Source organism: Macaca thibetana, chromosome 6 (genome assembly GCF_024542745.1).
Source record: "Macaca thibetana thibetana isolate TM-01 chromosome 6, ASM2454274v1, whole genome shotgun sequence".
Lineage (NCBI taxonomy): Eukaryota > Metazoa > Chordata > Mammalia > Primates > Cercopithecidae > Macaca > Macaca thibetana.
In genome coordinates this window covers 58,639,800-58,656,403 of record NC_065583.1, presented here as the reverse complement: position 1 = coordinate 58,656,403, position 16,604 = coordinate 58,639,800, and the positions used below count along the sequence as shown (strand labels likewise).

Here is a 16,604-nt window from a genome sequence, read left to right as displayed (position 1 = left end):
TAAAGTTTTAGCATTCTTTCACCTAGGAATCAGGGGGCTGGCAATTCTGTCCCATTTGCTGCCTTTTCCTTTTCTTCTGTTTGAGAAGTCACATGGCAAAATATTAAGAGTCTGTCTGACTTAATGATCTCTATTCCAGACATGTACTAATTTATAATTTTGCGGTCATTTATCTACACTGGCAATGGAAATGGGAAGTAGTTGAAATTGTTATCTTTATAACTGAAGGGAACAATTTGTATGCAGCGGGGCTTAATCTGGTATCTTAGTTCTTAGAAACACCTAAATTCTTCTGTTTATAAGTAAAATTCAACTGTATCTCAAGTTATCAATTTTTATTTTCCTGACAATGGCACAAGAATTAAAAATCTATTGAAACTTCTTAACACTGTGATATAAAATTTTAACTTAAAAGTATAACTGGGCAGTTACAACTCACTGAATGGTAATTTTTTTTTTCTTTTTTCATTTTAAGGACAGCACAATTAGATTTTGGTAAGATTGAGACTTCAGTGTCTTCTGGTATATTTGTCAGGACAGATTCACGAGTAGTTTGCAAGTGTTCATGAACAAATCAGGTTAGTAATACATTGAAACCAGCACAAATAGATTGTCCTCATCACTGCATAGACAAAACAGTCAGGAGATGGGTTTGGTGCTGTAAGCACAAGTGGCATGATATAATGAAGTTGTATTCCATTAAGCTCTTGTGTACGGGGAGCAAAATGTCATCACCTGAATGTGGCTGCATTTCTGTGATACAACCTCATCTGTTCCGTCAACTAGTTTTGCTCTGATCAATAAGCAGTTTTCTGTGGCCTTTCACTGCTGTCAGATGTCATTGAGTGATGTAAATGCACGTCAGAAACTAGAAACTTGACAGCTCACCCAGAGAGGGAAGGGAGAGAGGAGAGGGAAATCACTACAATAGACATGGTTGACAGCTGACATCTCCTCAGGGTAACTGATTGGATACTGTAGCAGCCGGCACTTTTCCCATATAAACTCGAAGAAAAATGATCCTGTTATGTGTAAAATACAGTGCAGATGTTTTAAAATAACTTAAGGGAAAAATTATTCTTGTAAACTGTAGCATAGTGACTATATAGATTGTATAAAATATAAAAAATAATTAGTTGCTGTTAGTTTTTGAGTAAGAACAATTAAGGCAGATGAAAATATTGTATTTCTACCCATTTTTCCCAACACGCACTGCCAGAACTATAATTAGGAAAGTTTGTCAGTGAAGAAAGAAATGTAGCCTTAAAGACATTTATTATAACAGTATTCATGCAATAGAATATTATGTAGCAGTAAAAGGAAGAAGAGGACTGTTTTTATGTCCTGATATGGGAAGATCGTCAGGGTCTACTGCTGAGTGAAAAAGCAAGAGGTGGAACAGAATGTCCTGTGCTGCCTTTTGTGTTGAAGGGAAGGACTTAAGACTGACTCTGTTCAAATGTGCATGTAGCAACGCTGAAAGGATCTTATGGTAAGCACTTGAGTGGGGAGTGAAGCGTTGGGACTTGCCCTAAGAAAGGTTGTGATTGTGAGACCGACTTCACTGTGTATCTTTTTTTTTCTTTTTAAACCATATGACTGTATTACCTATTCAAGATACTGTTATAAAAAGGCATGCATTTATTCCACATGTGATAACTTGATGAAAAATGTAGCATTGTTACATTAACAAGGGACTCACAGTCTCAGAGTACTCTGGTTAGACTCTTCATTACCAAAGCTAAAAAGGCATTCAGATATGTTAGAATGAGGGGTTTTGCAATCTCATTAAATGCTAGTTTAAATGATTTTATTGTCATTGATTAAGATTCAGGGACACTTAGACATAGTACCTATTGCTTAGTCTATGTCAGATACCATACTCTGCTTTATAAATGTTAACTTATTTAAGTCCTCACGGAGTAAGTGTTACTGTCTCTATTTAACATGTGGAAAAACAGATGCTCAAAGAGTTTAAAACCTTACTGTAGGTCATACAGCCAGTATGTGGGAAAGCTGGAATTTGAATCTAGGTTTTCAGTCTCCAAAGATAAGTCTAGGGTCTGAGTATTAGAGTGGAAAGAGCTGTAACTGACAGGAACAAGCACCCAAGCATGTGTATACCTGTGAGGACAGCTGCCTTAACCTGGCTGTGCCGTGAAGAGTAGAGGGCAGTGTTAAATCCCTGGAGTGGTTCAGCACTGCCAGGCTTACCTATTAAGATGACTTCTTGGCACCATCGGCGTTTCTTTGTAGCTCCCATTTTAGTCAGTTATGTGCTTACCATTGGCCTATCTGTCTATCCCTGAGGTTTTCATGGGGCAGAAACCGTGTCTCTTTTGCTGCCCACTCAGCCCCAGCTCAGAGTCTGATGCAGGGAAGGTGCTTAATAAATACTTGCCGAAGGAATGCACCATTACTACAGGCAGATCTTGTAGTAATGACAAGATTACATTTCACTGGTGTGGTTATCTTTCACAAACTACCTAATGGAATGATTCTTTGTAGTGCATGCTTTTCACTAATGAGGAATGCAACTTTGAAGCCAGAGTAGATTGAGAGCTTGTAGGTTCAAGGCAGAAAGACATCAGTTTATTCTATAAATAGTGAACCATCACTTTACTATTAGGAGTAAAATGGTAAAAGAAGAAGATTAGGAAGTTAGGAAGTTAAGACAATCACCAGAGATAAAGTTTACTTGGGGAAACATCATTGAAAAAAATCCAGTAGAACAAAGTTGCATTAGGACTTTAATCCTACCACTGTGGTGTTCAGGGTTTGTACGCTTTGCTGTGTGTCAGGACGTCTTGAGACCTCAGCTCTCTAAGGCTAATCCGTTGGTCTACAGCCCAAGCTATTCTCTGTTCACAACCACCCCCTTCTCTACTGCCTTTTGTTTTCATTTTTACTTTTGAAATTCTTTTCCTCTTCATTTCAGGACCAATGTTATTAGAATATAGGGAATAGTTCAAAATTAGGGTCATCCCTACTGCTCCTCCAAAGGCCCAGCCTGAGGAAAGACAGGCTTTGATGAGTGAGTTGAGAGAAGGAATTTAGGTGCGGATGTGGCTCTTTTAAAAATGAAGGCTCTGGGTTGGATGATGTCTGACCACTTTTCCTTTGGTCCAGTTGAGGTGGAGGTGGGAGGAAATGCTACTAACAGATGCAAGTTGAGTATCCCTTATCCAAAATGCCTGGGACCAGAAATGTTTCAGATTTCAGGGTTTTTTAGACTTTGGAATATTTGCATTATACTTAGTGGCCGAGTGCCCCAAATCTGAAAATATGAAATCTGAAATGGTCTCAACTGTTATACCAAGTGCTGTTAACTCCACCACCTAATCATCTTTTAAAATTTGCCCACTTTCATCTTCTCCATCTCCATCATCACTCTCCCTCCCATTGCCCTGTCATCTCACCCTGGACTGCTATAATAACTTTCTACTCCATTTTCCCTATTCACCCTGAGCTCTCTAGAATTCATCATTTTGCAATCAGAAATATTTTTCATGGCCAGGTACTGTGGTTCATTCCTGTAAGCCCAGCAACTTGGGAGGCTGAGATAGGGTGATTGCTTTAGCCCAGGAGTCTGAGACCAGCCTGGGCAACATAGCAAGTCCCCATCTCTACAAAAGAGAAAATAAGTTAGCCAGGCCTGATGATGTGCACCTGTAATCCCAGCTACTCAGGAGGCTGAGGTGGGAGGATTGCTTGAGCTCACGAGTTGGAGGCTGCAGTGAGCTACGATTAAGTCACCATAGTCTAGCCTGGGCAACAAAGCAGTTGTCTCTTAAAGAAACTTTTTTTTTTCATAGTGCACATCTGATCATGTCAGCTCCCACTTAAAAATCATTGAGTGGCTTCTCCTTTCTTGTAAGGTAAAGGCTGGTCTTTAGTGTGGCCTGTGAGGCCCTCAGTGTGGTCTGCTCTCTGCCTACCTTAGCCGCTCTGGAGCGCTCCTGTGCCCTGAGCTCCAGTCCCACAGTCTCAGTTCCTCAGGTAATCTGTTTCTTTTGTTAAACTGACCTTTCCTCTTTGTCTTGTCCTCATATCCACCATCAACTTCCCCCAGGGTTCAGGCCTGTTTCATCATGGTCTCCTCAGAGATTTAGCCCTGACTGGGCTCTCCTGTTTCATGCCCTCTCAGTAGTCTATCTTCCCCTCATAGCATGGCGAAGATGATTCATTGTGCCCTTAGTTCACTGAATTCCCATCCTGTAGCACATGTTTACACATAAAAGTGATCAATAATTTTTCAGTGAATAAATAAAGTAACCTGAGCCAGAAGTGAGAGTAAATGATCTATCCAAGATAGCATGGCCACTTAATATCAGAATTAAGACAAAACACACAGACTTTCCACTGTATCTGGTTTTTGTTTCATTATTAGTAGTCTGGGTCTGCATGGGAGACTTGTTCATTCTGATTGCATGAGGAAAATGTGCTTTTGACTCTGTTTCCAGGGAGACCTGGATCTCTGCTTTTTGTTTCCAGCCCTTCTGTGGAGTTGGTTCCTTCTAGTACATTTCCTTGGCCCCCTCTTAAGGTTTATCCTGGGGGGCCTGCTTTGTTCCATTGGCATCATAAAGCTAGAAGTTGAATGTTTCTCACTTTTCTTAATTCTTTAAAGTGACTGTTTCGGATTTCGTGTTTATAATATTTTGTGCTTTTTTATCTTAGATGATTTTATTCTGAGCCTTGATCCTGATGCTTCCTTACCAAATACTTTAAGCTTGAACAGTGCATTTGGGACCTTTATTTTTAACATTCTGCATCCCAAATTCTGTGTTTGTTATTTCCATGGCTGATGACACCCCTGCCCTTACTGACTCACTTTAAAGGAAGAGGCTGTTTACTTAACAGTGGTGTGTTGTCTGTTTTCCCAAAATACAATCTCTGACCAGAGTCTGGGTTGAGTGGTAATCTTCCTTTACATAAGCTGCTTGGAAACTGTCAATTCAGCCTTATCTGGGGGGTGATTTGGGATGTGGGCTCATTATGCTTGCATGGCATACTCCATCATGGTCTTCTTTCTGAGCTCTAGACTGTTCAGAAAACTTCCTAGCTGGCTTTAATTCTGTTATTGAGATCTAGAAAACCTCACTACATTCCTTCTACTCATTTGTGCTGAAAGTATTTAAAGACTGGGCTGGGCGTGGTGGCTCACGCCTGTAATCCCAGCACTTTGGGAGGCCGAGGGGGACGGATCACGAGGTCAAGGGATCGAGACCATTCTGGCCAACATGGTGAAACCCCATCTCCACTAAAAATACAAAAATTAGCTGGGTGTGGTGGTGTGCACCTGTAGTCGAGAGGCTAAGGCAGGAGAATAGCTTGAACCCGGGAGGTGGAGGTTGCAGTGAGCCGAGATTGTGCCACTGCACTCCAGCCTGGCAACAGAGTGAGACTTCATCTCAAAAAAAAAAAAAAAAAAAGACTGCTCCTCAACATCTCTCCTTGCTTCTCAAATGCCAAAGGGGAAGCCCTATGGCCCTGCTCTGGCTTCTCCATGGAAAAGACTCTATCTCATTTGACAATGAACTTCTTGAAATATGGCATCCAAACATGATTCTGTGTGGACCTGGTATACAGGTTTTTCACTTCTTTATGGAACCAAAAGAATAAACATGTTGTTTGCTTGCCTGGTTCTGTTCCCCACTTCTCCCCTTTTTCACATTCAGTTGTCAAACATTCAAGAAGGAGGACCTGAAGAAAGCCACTGTGGTTTGGTTTTAAGTTTGCAGCTGTATCTTCAAATTGTGGTGGTGATGATACGCATCATAAAATTTTAGGCCTTTGTGTAAGGACCCTGCCCAAAATCTGTTAGCACAGAAATCATAAAGCTGCATTCTTCATCTGTCAACTAAGTAAATATAAGATAGAATTATAAGTGGGTGCTCTAGCTTCATGGTGTTCAAGGTAAATAGTAGGCACTATTTAAAATAATTCTGGCCAGGCGCGGTGGCTCACACCTGTAATCCCAGCATTTTGGGAGGCTGAGATGGGTGGATCACGAGGTCAGGAGATCTAGACCATCCTGGCTAACATGGTGAAACCCCATCTCTACTAAAAATACAAAAAATTAGCCAGGCATGGTGGCGGGTGCCTGTAGTCCCAGCTACTCGGGAGGCTGAGGCAGGAGTATGGCATGAACCCGGGAGGCAGAGCTTGCAGTGAGCCGAGATCGTGCCACTGCACTCCAGCCTGGGTGACAGAGCGAGACTCCGTCTCAAAAAATAATAAATAAATAAATAAATAAACAAACAAAACAAAATAAAATAATGCCAACAGGCTGGGCCTGGTGGTTCCCACCTGTAATCCTAGAAATTTGGGAGGCCGAGGTGGGCAGATCACCGGAGGTCAGGAGTCATATTGGGGTTAGAGCTTCACCATATGAATTGGGAGGTGGTGGTGATGGGGTGCATGGTTCAGATTATAACAGGGCAGTGGACCCCATACACAGAGTTTGTTCTTTGCCCAAGACCATTGTTAAGTGATCATATAATGAATACTCTCCTATTTGCCTGTAGTTTGAAGGCCAAATTATATAATTTGTATGACTACCAAGGGAGTTACACCCCCCGTTTACATGTACAGCTATTCCTTAGGACTTTTGGAAAGATAATTTACTTTATAACATTGGGTTATATTATATTACCCAATGTTATTTCTTCATAAGTAATCATATTTACTTGTCTTTTCTTCTTTAGTAAGTTTTAAGCCTGTTGAAGCCTGTTGAAGCTGTGGATTAGAATTTGTATAATACCTTACTCTGTCCTGTGTCTAGTACAGAGCCTAGCATAGATTGGGAATTTAATAAATAATTTATAGACTTTTAGAGCTCAAAGAGTATGTGGTGATGATCTAATTTAACATTCTCATATTTATTGATAGAACAAAAAAAGAGATGCAGACAAGTTAGGTGGTTTACCAAAGTCACAGAGTCCTGAGAAAGAACAGAATGTGGCCTTTATGAAATGTAGTTTTCTACTCTTTACAACATACTGCACCGCCTTTGAATAAAGTTTAAATGAGGGCTAAAATGTGATTTAAGAGGGGATTCCCTATATGCTGTCTCTTAAACATGTCTCCCCATATACAAATTTAAGCGTGTATATGTCTAATCTATATGAAAATTTATTTTATGCTCTTAGTGCAATTACAACTTTTTGTCGCTTATTAAGACTTCAGAGATACAAACCAGTAGCTCAGTAATTGCTTTCTTGAATCTGCCTTTAATAATTACATTTAGTAAAGCTGTATCGAAAATTAGAAAGGCAGAGACTAATGGAAAACTAGATTTTTTCACTGAATTAGAAAGCAAGACAATCCATATATTGACAACACTTCAAGTTGAAACAGATCAGGAAAACTGTTTTGGACTGTTTGTGCAAAGAGGCAAACCTGGCCCTGATGGGCAGTGGCGTCCGTGTTTTATGGAAGCAGAGAAACTCTAAGAGATTTCATGTAAATCGGCATATTGGGAAGAGAGAGTCCAGGTCTGATTTAGATAAAGTCATTTGAATCTTTTAAAGCCTGGAATTTCTCCTTGGTACTAGCAAAGAAGTAGAATATAAAGAATTGTGTTAATGAAGTGGAAATATCTTTGAATAAAAAAAAAGTACAAAACTCATTTAGGGGTCATATCTTGCAGTCAGAAAGAAATGTGTGCAGGAAAATTGTAGTAGTTTCTGTAGTAGTTGATGTGGTGTTTTGACTTTATAGCCAGAAAAATTAGTCATTTTAGTTTGTTTTTTGCATTTTAGAAAGCATATTAAAAAGATCCCAATGGTGGATTAACTCAGGATTTTTTACATATTAGGAAAATAATTAAAACTAAAATATAATTACATTAATTGAAATAAACAAACAACACTGATGCCTCTTATTCACCTGTCAGAGACAGTGTGTTTTTGCACAGTAAGCCAGGAGACAGGCCAGGTAGCCTGCTGATACACCAGCTTCCCTCCCAAACCAGATGCTGGCTACACAGTTTACATGCATCAGGGCCCAACAAACTTCCCATACTGTGGAGGCACAGGGTTATAACAACTTTAGAAAAATGCCTTTAAAAGGGCCCAATGTATTTGTCACATTATCATGGATAGCTGAATTGTTCTAATAGTGTCCTGTTGAGCAAGTTCATCCTTTCCTAAGAATGAGGGCAGGTGTTTGCTTACAATGTTTAGACGTAGGATAGTTTATGTGTCTCTCCAAGGCAAGAGGAAACATCTAGAAAGTAGAAAATTCAGATAGACAGTCAGGTACAGACTTGATTGTCTTCTTTTTCAGGTCAAGGGAGAGAGAGGTGTGAAAAGTTTGGAAAAGCCAGTAGGATGATAAGGCATGTGAAATGAGCAGAGGCCATGTGGTCAAGCCTTTTTGAGAACTGTTGTCTGGCCAGATTAACTTGGAGTTTAAATTTGTTAGAGCTCTCTGATTTCACCATCAGAAATTACACAAAGGATGGAGAAGTAGGGTAGCATAAGTCAAGTAGAGGATAGGGTTATCCTGCCTTGAGAAGTGAATTTGCTGTTTGGTAAGAAAGATACGGACTAAGACAACAGAATCTGATCCTGGAAATATTATTTTGAATGGTACAGTAAGCATGCATGGTTCATTATGAATGAGTTAGCATTTGTTTATCCTGCACAGTATATAAAGTGTGGCACACAGTATGTGTATATGGCACCATCTCTACCTTACAGTGGAGTTGCAGAGCCATATACATGACAAAGCAATACACAGTTGTTATATACAAGTAGAATGCTAAGACTCTAGAAAACAATCTGGTCAACCCCCTCAAGTCCCCGAATGTTCTAGATGATGAACAGCCATAGAGCTGAGAAGTGATTTTCCGTCTACATGGCTAATAAGTGTCAAAGAGGGATCTGGAACTCAGGTTTCTGCTTCACAGATATTTTTTCTAATTATAGAATGTTTTCACTCAAAAATTTAAAAAATGAGATATACATGTTCAATGCAGAAAAGTTGAGGGGAAAACATGAAATGTGCAAATAGGAAAAATTATGCATAATCCCTCTTAAACATTAACATTTTTTTCTTTTTAGTAGAGACAGTATCTCACTGTACTTCCCAGTCTCAAACTCCTAATCTCAAGTGATTTTCCTGCCTCAGCCTCCCAAAATGCTAGGATTACAGGCATGAGCCACCATGCCCAGTCAACATTGACATTTTTTTCTCCCAGCATTTTTGGTAAAGAATATATATACACATACACACACATACATCACTATTATGCACATATATTTACTAAATAAAACAAAAATGTACTCTCTGTAGGCTGTTTTTTTTTTTTTTTTTAAATTTTAACAAAAGCATATCTTTCCTACTCTCCGCTGTGTTTCAGTTGGATGTACTATTTATCCCTGAGGGCCCAGCAGCTTGCCTCTCTGAAATGTTCTTACATGTCCATATTTGACACTGAGAATTTTAGTTTGTAAAAGGATAGCTTTGGCAAAGCCATGGTAAGGGATAAAGGGGTTGGTCACCTAGAGAGCAAATATTTGGAAAATAAAGGCACTAATCGTGGTTGGAGGTGTTAGTTCCTTATCTTGTGAACCATTTTTAGGAGCCCAGGAAAGGTCTTACTCAAAAGTTTCTTTTAAGTCTATGTGTCCTGACTTGTGGAAAAATGCTTGGCAGAAGATCCACAGCTGTACTGTCTCTGTAAAGAAACCCTATGGAGGGAAAGAAAAAAAAAATCACATCCAGGTGATGTAGGGGATTTAGTTTTGAAAGTCTAATATGTGAAACCTAGATGTAAGACTTGAAAAAAAGATTTCTTCCTACATTGGTAGCGATGTAAGAGTTTTCAGATGTTGGATGCTTTAGATTTAGCTCAGGCTCTTGGGAATGGCATGAATTAGAGCTTTGCGTTTTCAGTTTTTCTGTAGAGACCACATATGTCATATTACTAAGGGAAAGCAACCCATAGTAACAACAAAAACAAAACTTGCAGAATGGTTGTATTTTTGCAAGTCAACACCTTTTCTTGAATCCATTGTTCTTTCTTTAAAGCAGTCAAACAAATTACCTGATTATGATATATCATGTAAGTAGGAGAGTCTCTTTGTTTGGAGTAAAAGAAATCAATACAAGAAGCTCTTGGAATGGCCTTTTTCTCTCTCTCTCTTTAGTGGCTCCTTATGTATGGCTTTAGAAATGCTGATTCTACATGAAGAATGACAGTGATTCATGCTGAGGCCCAGCCTTGTTAGACTCCTAACTGCTTTCTGAAAATCTTTGACAGTGTTGGTTACATGTATCTAGAAGAGGTAGTAGTTGGTTTAATATAGAAACATAGTTGTAAATTTTTCATCAGATAAATTTAGTATTTAAAGCATAGTATTTAAAGTATCGGGCATTTTTTTTGTGGGTTTTTTATTTTTATTTATTTATTTATTTTTGAGACAGGGTCTCACTCTGTCGCCCAGGCTAGAGTACAATGGTGCAATCTCGGCTCACTGCAACTTCTGCTCCCGGATTCAAGCAATTATCCTGCCTCAGCCTCCCGAGTAGCTGGGATTACAGGCGCATGCCACATTGCCAGGCTGATTTTTGTATTTTTAGTATAGACAGGGTTTCACCATGTTGGCCACACTGGTCTTGAACTCCTGACATTAGGTGATCCGCCCACCTCAGCCTCCCAAAGTGCTGGGATTACAGGCGTGAGCCGCCTCGCCCGGCATTGGGCATTTTTTTTTTAAGTAGGTTAACTTAAATTTAAAATAGGAATAAAAGCTATTCCTGGGTTCCGTGGTATAATTTCATATTTTGCAGTTGTCATTCTCTCAATGCTGCCTTCTCTGAGCAGTTTATTGAAAATTACAACCTTTCCCCTAGCGATCCTACTTTCTTTTACCTACTTTCTTTTACCTTTTTCTTTTTCTCTCCCTTCCCCATGCCAGGTAATCACTTTCTAAAACTTACTTTGTAAGTTTAGTTTTTATATTCATTATTTGTTTTCTGTCTCCCGTGCTGGCATGCAAATTTCATGAAGACAGAACTCTTTGTCATTTTACTTCAATGATAGACTTCAGACGCCTTGAATAGGGTCTAGCACATGGCAGGTCTAGATATCTATCTGTCTATCTGTCTATCTGTATTTTTTTAAGAAGAATTAAGCCAGGCACCATAGCTCAGTACCTGTAATCCCAGCATTTTCAGAGGCTAAGGCAAGCAGATCGCTTGAAGCCAAGAGTTCAAGACCAGCCTGGGCAACAATCAAGACCTCATCTCTACCAAAATATAAAAACTAAAAACAATTAGCCAGGCACAGTGGTATGTGCCTGTAGTCCCAGCTAATTGGGAAGCTGAGGTGGGAGTATAGCTTGAGCCCAGGAACTCAGGGCTGCAGTGAGGTGTGATTACACCACTGCACTCCAGCCTAGGCGACAAAATGAGACCCCCTCTCTAAAACAAGTAAAAACTAAAAAAAAGAAGAATCAAAATTCTGAGTTTTGAAAGAGGGCTGAGTATTCTGTGACCTTTAAGAGCTTGCTTTCTTCTTGTAAGTGGGGCTTTTAAAACCGTGAATTGATGCTCTCTGACACCTGTTCATAGAACAGAAAAAGTTTCTTTCTATGAGGAGGGCCCTTAATTGTAGTAGACTTCACAAAATGGCCTGTGTTCTTTCACAGGCACAGAGGTTGTCCCTCTCCACTTCTTCTTTTCCCATCTTTCAGAGCCCAGCGGCAGAGCTTTGAACCTGGCAGATGCTGTTCCCAAGCAACCTTCCATTCCTGGGGTCTAAAAAGGACCATAAGTTCAGCCTTGAAAGAACACAGGTGAATCTTGGATCTCATCTTCCTGATGCCCATAGAAAGGAGCCCCCGACTCATCAGGAATGAACCAAGAAATTTGCAGCCACCCGAGCTTACGCTTTACATTTCTTTTGGTTAAAAAAAATAATTATTCATCCATTCATCCATCATGTGTATGTGAGAGAGACAGAAAACACTTTTAAAGTTTTTGATCTTTTGAATTACATAGGTTTTTAATGAGAATGTGGTATTTTTAGAAATAAGCGTAGCATATCATAGTACTTCATGGTGTGTTGAAGAAATTATGGCTATTAATTGCTTTGGATTCCATTTTGATTTCTGAGAAAGCAAATAATACAGTCGTTCCCCCTTATCCTCAGGTGTTATGTTCAGAGACCTCCAGTGGATGGCTAAAACTATGGTTAGTACTAAACCTTATATGTGCTATGTTTTTTCCTATATATACACACCTGTGATAAAGTTTAATTTATAAATTAGGCACAGTAAGAGATTAACAAGAATATTATAATAATAAAATAAAAAATTATAACAATACACCAACATCACTTCTCCTGTGACTTGGACCATTATTAAGTCAAATAAAAGTTCCTTGAGCACAAGCACTGCAGCACTGCAACAGTTGATCTGATAACTGAGCTCCTACAGCTAGTTAAGTGACTAATGGGTGGGGATGCAGACGGTGTAAAGCTGCCAGAAAAAGGGAGGGTTCATGTGCCAGCTGCGACCAGGCAAGACACCACCATGGGACAGTGTGAGATTTCACCACTCTACTCAGTGCAGTGTGCAATTTAAAACCTACAAATTGTTTATTTCTGGAATTTTTTATTTCATATTTTCAGACCATAGTTGACCATGAATAACTGAGATCACTACTATATTCAGGAGGATAATAGAATGCATTGAGCACCAGTTATGTGCCAGGCTAGGTGCTAAGGGTTTTATGTATCTTGTCTTATTTATTTACTCCATCACCAGACCTAAGAAAGTAGGCATTATCATCTCTATTTTACATATGAGGAAACTAAGGCTCAAAGTTGATAAGCAACATCTGTAAGGAAATATAGCCAGGAAGCAGCAGATCTGGGTGTCGGGTGTGTCTAAGTCCAGACTGGTGCTCTTTCTACCATATCATGTAGCTTCTTAGAATAGCACTAATTATTAAGACTGGTAGTTTCTTATTGATAAAAGGCCTGGCCTTCCTTCCCCCTTCTCTTCCCTTCCTCTCTTCCCTTTCCCTTCCCTCCCCTTTTTCCCCTCTTTCCCTTTCGTTTCACCTCCCCTTCTCCTTCTCTTCCCTCCTCCTTCCACCCCCTCCCCCTCCCTTTTCCTCCCCTTCCCTCTTCTTCTTCCCTCCTTCTTCCCTTCCCCTTTCCTCCAGCTTCTCCATTCTTCCCCCTGCCCCTCCCATCCTCCTCCCATCCTTCTTCCCCCTTCCCATTTCCTTCCCCTCCCCCTTCCCTCTCTCTTCTTTTTCTCTCTCCTCCTCCTTCCTCCCCCTCCCCCTTCCCTCCTTCTTCTTTTTCTCACTCCTCCTCCTTCCTCCCCCTCCCCCTTCTCCTTTTCTTCTGAGTGAAGTGGCATAATCATGGCTCACTGCAGCCTCAACCCCCTGGGCTCAAGTGATGAATGCCCTGGACTCAAGCTCCCTGGGCTCCCTCGAACTCCAGAGTAGCTGGGACCTCAGGCACGTGCCACCATACCCAGCTAATTTTTAAAAATTATTATTTGTGGAAATGAGGTCTCCCTATATTGTCCATCTGGTCTTGAAACCCTGGGCTCAAGTGATCCTCCTGCTTTGTCCTCCCAAACTGCTGGGATTAGAGATGTGAGCCACTGTGGCAGGCCTTGGTCTTCATTTTCATAGCTTTCGGGCTCTCATGTACAGTCTTCTTTTGACTATTTACAACTGCCTTTCTATAAGAAACCCAATCTTATATTGCATAGTCTGCTTCTATTATGTCTAACTTATTGGTTGTTCTAACAAAAATAACTCATTTTACCCTTTCCACTATTAGATTACTGAACTGGACTGAAGTTTATACATATTCTTCCCAATTTGTTGTCCAGCTGTCAACTACCTGCTCACCTTTTCTTCTCCTTCCTTATTTTTCATGGATTCAACCTGCTGTGTTGCAAGGTAATGTTTAAGGCAGTGAGGATGTTAACAGTGAACAAAAGTTCCTATCATTATGGAGCTTATAATTTATTAGACAAACAGACAGTCAGCCAACCAACAAGCAAACATTGTATGTGCGTGGTGTGTGTATGTGTGTATGTATGTTTGTGTGTGTATGTGCGCACACACCAGACCATGGTAAATGCACAGAAGAAAACTAAGCCAGGTCTGGGGATAGAGAATGATGGGAGCTAGTTGCTGTTTTAGATCAGGTGGGTAGATAACACCTCTCTGAAAAGGTGACCTGGAACAACAATTGAACAGAATGAGGGAGAAGCTTTCTAGGTAGAGAAAAAAGCATTCAAAAGCCTATTATAGGTGGCAGTGAGGAAATGTGCCTGTTATAGTTGTGGGTGAGGAGACTGGTGTGGCTGGACCAGAGTGAGTGAGAGGGAAGTAGGAAGTGAGGAAGGATCTGCCAGAGGGTTGAAAAGGGCCACTTTGGCTGCTGTGAAATACAGATTGCTGCAGGGCAGGAGTGAAGCAGGGAGACCAGCAGGGAGGTTGTAGAGTGAGAACTCAGGCCTGGGGGAAGACACAGAGGGCAGGCACTTCAGATTTACACATGACACAAAGCTTGGCAAAACACTGGCTCATGTTTTGGAAGACAGAATCGATTTCCCGAAAAGTTTCAACAGCCTTGTCTAATATTAGAGTCAAAATTAACATGATAATATTTAACAGGTCATTATAAAGCCTAACCTCAGATCTGAAAATTGCCTGTTTAAGAACTGTTGGGGAAGACTTGGGGGTTTTGTTTGATTCCAAAGGCATCATTAGCCAACAGTGAGATATGGTTTCCAAAACATTTAGGTGAATGCAGGTTGCAGATACAGAAGCTTAAGCTAGAATCATGGGAGGTCAGGGTTCCACTGGATCTTTTGCTCATCAAGGCTCATCAGGAATCCAGGCCTCTGAATGAGCATTGACAGAGGTGAGTGCAGCAGCCCACTGTATGCATGCATTACAGGGTCAATCCCCTCTAGTAATGGAGAGAGAAGTACCTTCTCTCCTATAGAGATGTATAAATGTGGTTATTGTTACTTCATGATCATTTTCCCTATCTATCAACAGCTTCCCCCGCACTGATAAAGGAACAGTTGTAGCAATGGTTTTATTTTGTTTGTTTGTTTGTTTTGTTTTTTGTTTTTTGTTTTTTTTACATAAGAAAGTGGCAGTCTTTTATTGCAAATATGCACACACTCTCGGGCGAAGTTCTCTGGTCCTCAGGTGTGGGGGGCCAGGGAAGTCGCACCTGCGCTCTCGGGTGATGTTCTCTGGTCCACAAATGTGGGGGCCGAAGAAGTCACCCCGGCTCTGGCCGGCGGCGGGCTTTTATGCCTGGGAGCTGGAAGGGGAGGAGTTCGGGGCGTGTGTGTAGGAGTGGCTTCTTGAATTTTGGTGTCCTCGGCTTGACGTCATTCTGCGCATGCTCAGTTGATTTGGTTCTTTTCCCGGGCGCGGGAAAATCTGTGAAGAAGAACCCGGAAACAACAGGGACTGCTCCATCTTGTTCACCTTCCTCCATCTTGTCCCTTTTCCTTCACCCAAACAGTCCAACCTCTTATTGATTATAAGAATTTAGGGCGCCGTGGTCTGTCTGGCTGCTTCCTGCTGTTAAGGGGCGTAGTTAGGGTCTGAGGTTGGCAGTTGGGTGTAGGGATGCAGGAGCATTTGGTTGAAGGTGACTCGGGTGATCTCTTGGACCTTGGCTCGGAGAAATTTTATTAGAATGGGAGCAAGACATAACATAAGGCAGAGGATTAGTATGGGAATTAGAAATGGAAGCATCTGCTGTACTACAGGCAGTAGCCATACCGGTGTTCCGGGGGTTAAGGGGGCGTTAAATTGTTGAAGCTAGGGAAACCCCGATAATTAAGGGAAGAAAAACAGCCCGCTTTTGGGTGTTATTGCTGGAGCTGAGCTGGGAAGCTAGTTCAGACAATTCTCCTTCGCTATATAGGGTTAAGCTAGGCACTGAAGATACCGGAATGCAAAGGGACTGGGTGATGGAGGTATGGTTAAGAGTTTTAGATAGAGTTTGGTTACACCAAAAGTAGCCTCCAACAGGGGCCGTCTGGGTCCTGCTGGGAGCTTATGTGCAATTACACCATGAAGAGTTTGGCGTAGAGTAGCAAAAAGGAATCTCTGTCTCACTCTGTCTCTCTTCATCTCTGTCTCTGTTCATCTCTGTATCTCTTCATCTATCTCTCTCTGTCTCTCTTCATCTCTGTCTCTCCTCATCTGTCTCTCTCTATCTCTGTCTCTCTCCATCTCTGTCTCACTTTGTCTCTCTTCATCTCTGTCTCTCCCCGTCTCTGTCTTTGTCTCTTTCCACCTCTGTCTCTCTCTCTCTGTCTCTCTCCATCTCTGTCTCTCCCCATCTCTGTCTTTCTCCATCTCTATCTCTTCATCTCTGTCTCTGTCCGTCTCTGCCTCTCTCTGTCTCTGTCTGTATCTCTTTGTCTCCATCTCCATCTCCGTCTCTCCACCTCCAGCTCACCAAGGCTGCTCCCCTCACCAACTCCCCTACCTCCTGGCTTCTCCCTATCTCTGACTCAACAGGGACTGAGTGCCGCAGAGGCCCTTGGGGAGGTCTGGGCTTTCTACTGCCTTCTGGT

At 41.2% G+C, this 16,604-nt stretch overlaps 1 protein-coding gene across 5 annotated transcripts in view; it reads left to right on the top strand.

The window, feature by feature from the left end:
- SNX24 (sorting nexin 24) overlaps positions 1–16,604 on the top strand; it is a 193,649-nt gene that overhangs the window by 69,904 nt on the left and 107,141 nt on the right. Inside the window, exon 1 of one of the 5 annotated variants that reach the window (XM_050795569.1) lies at positions 13,823–13,944. The exons of the other annotated variants lie outside the window; for them this stretch is intronic. The gene's annotated coding sequence lies outside the window, so the exon portion shown is untranslated. Of the gene's footprint in view, positions 1–13,822; positions 13,945–16,604 lie in introns of those variants that run through there. 5 annotated transcript variants of the gene reach the window in all.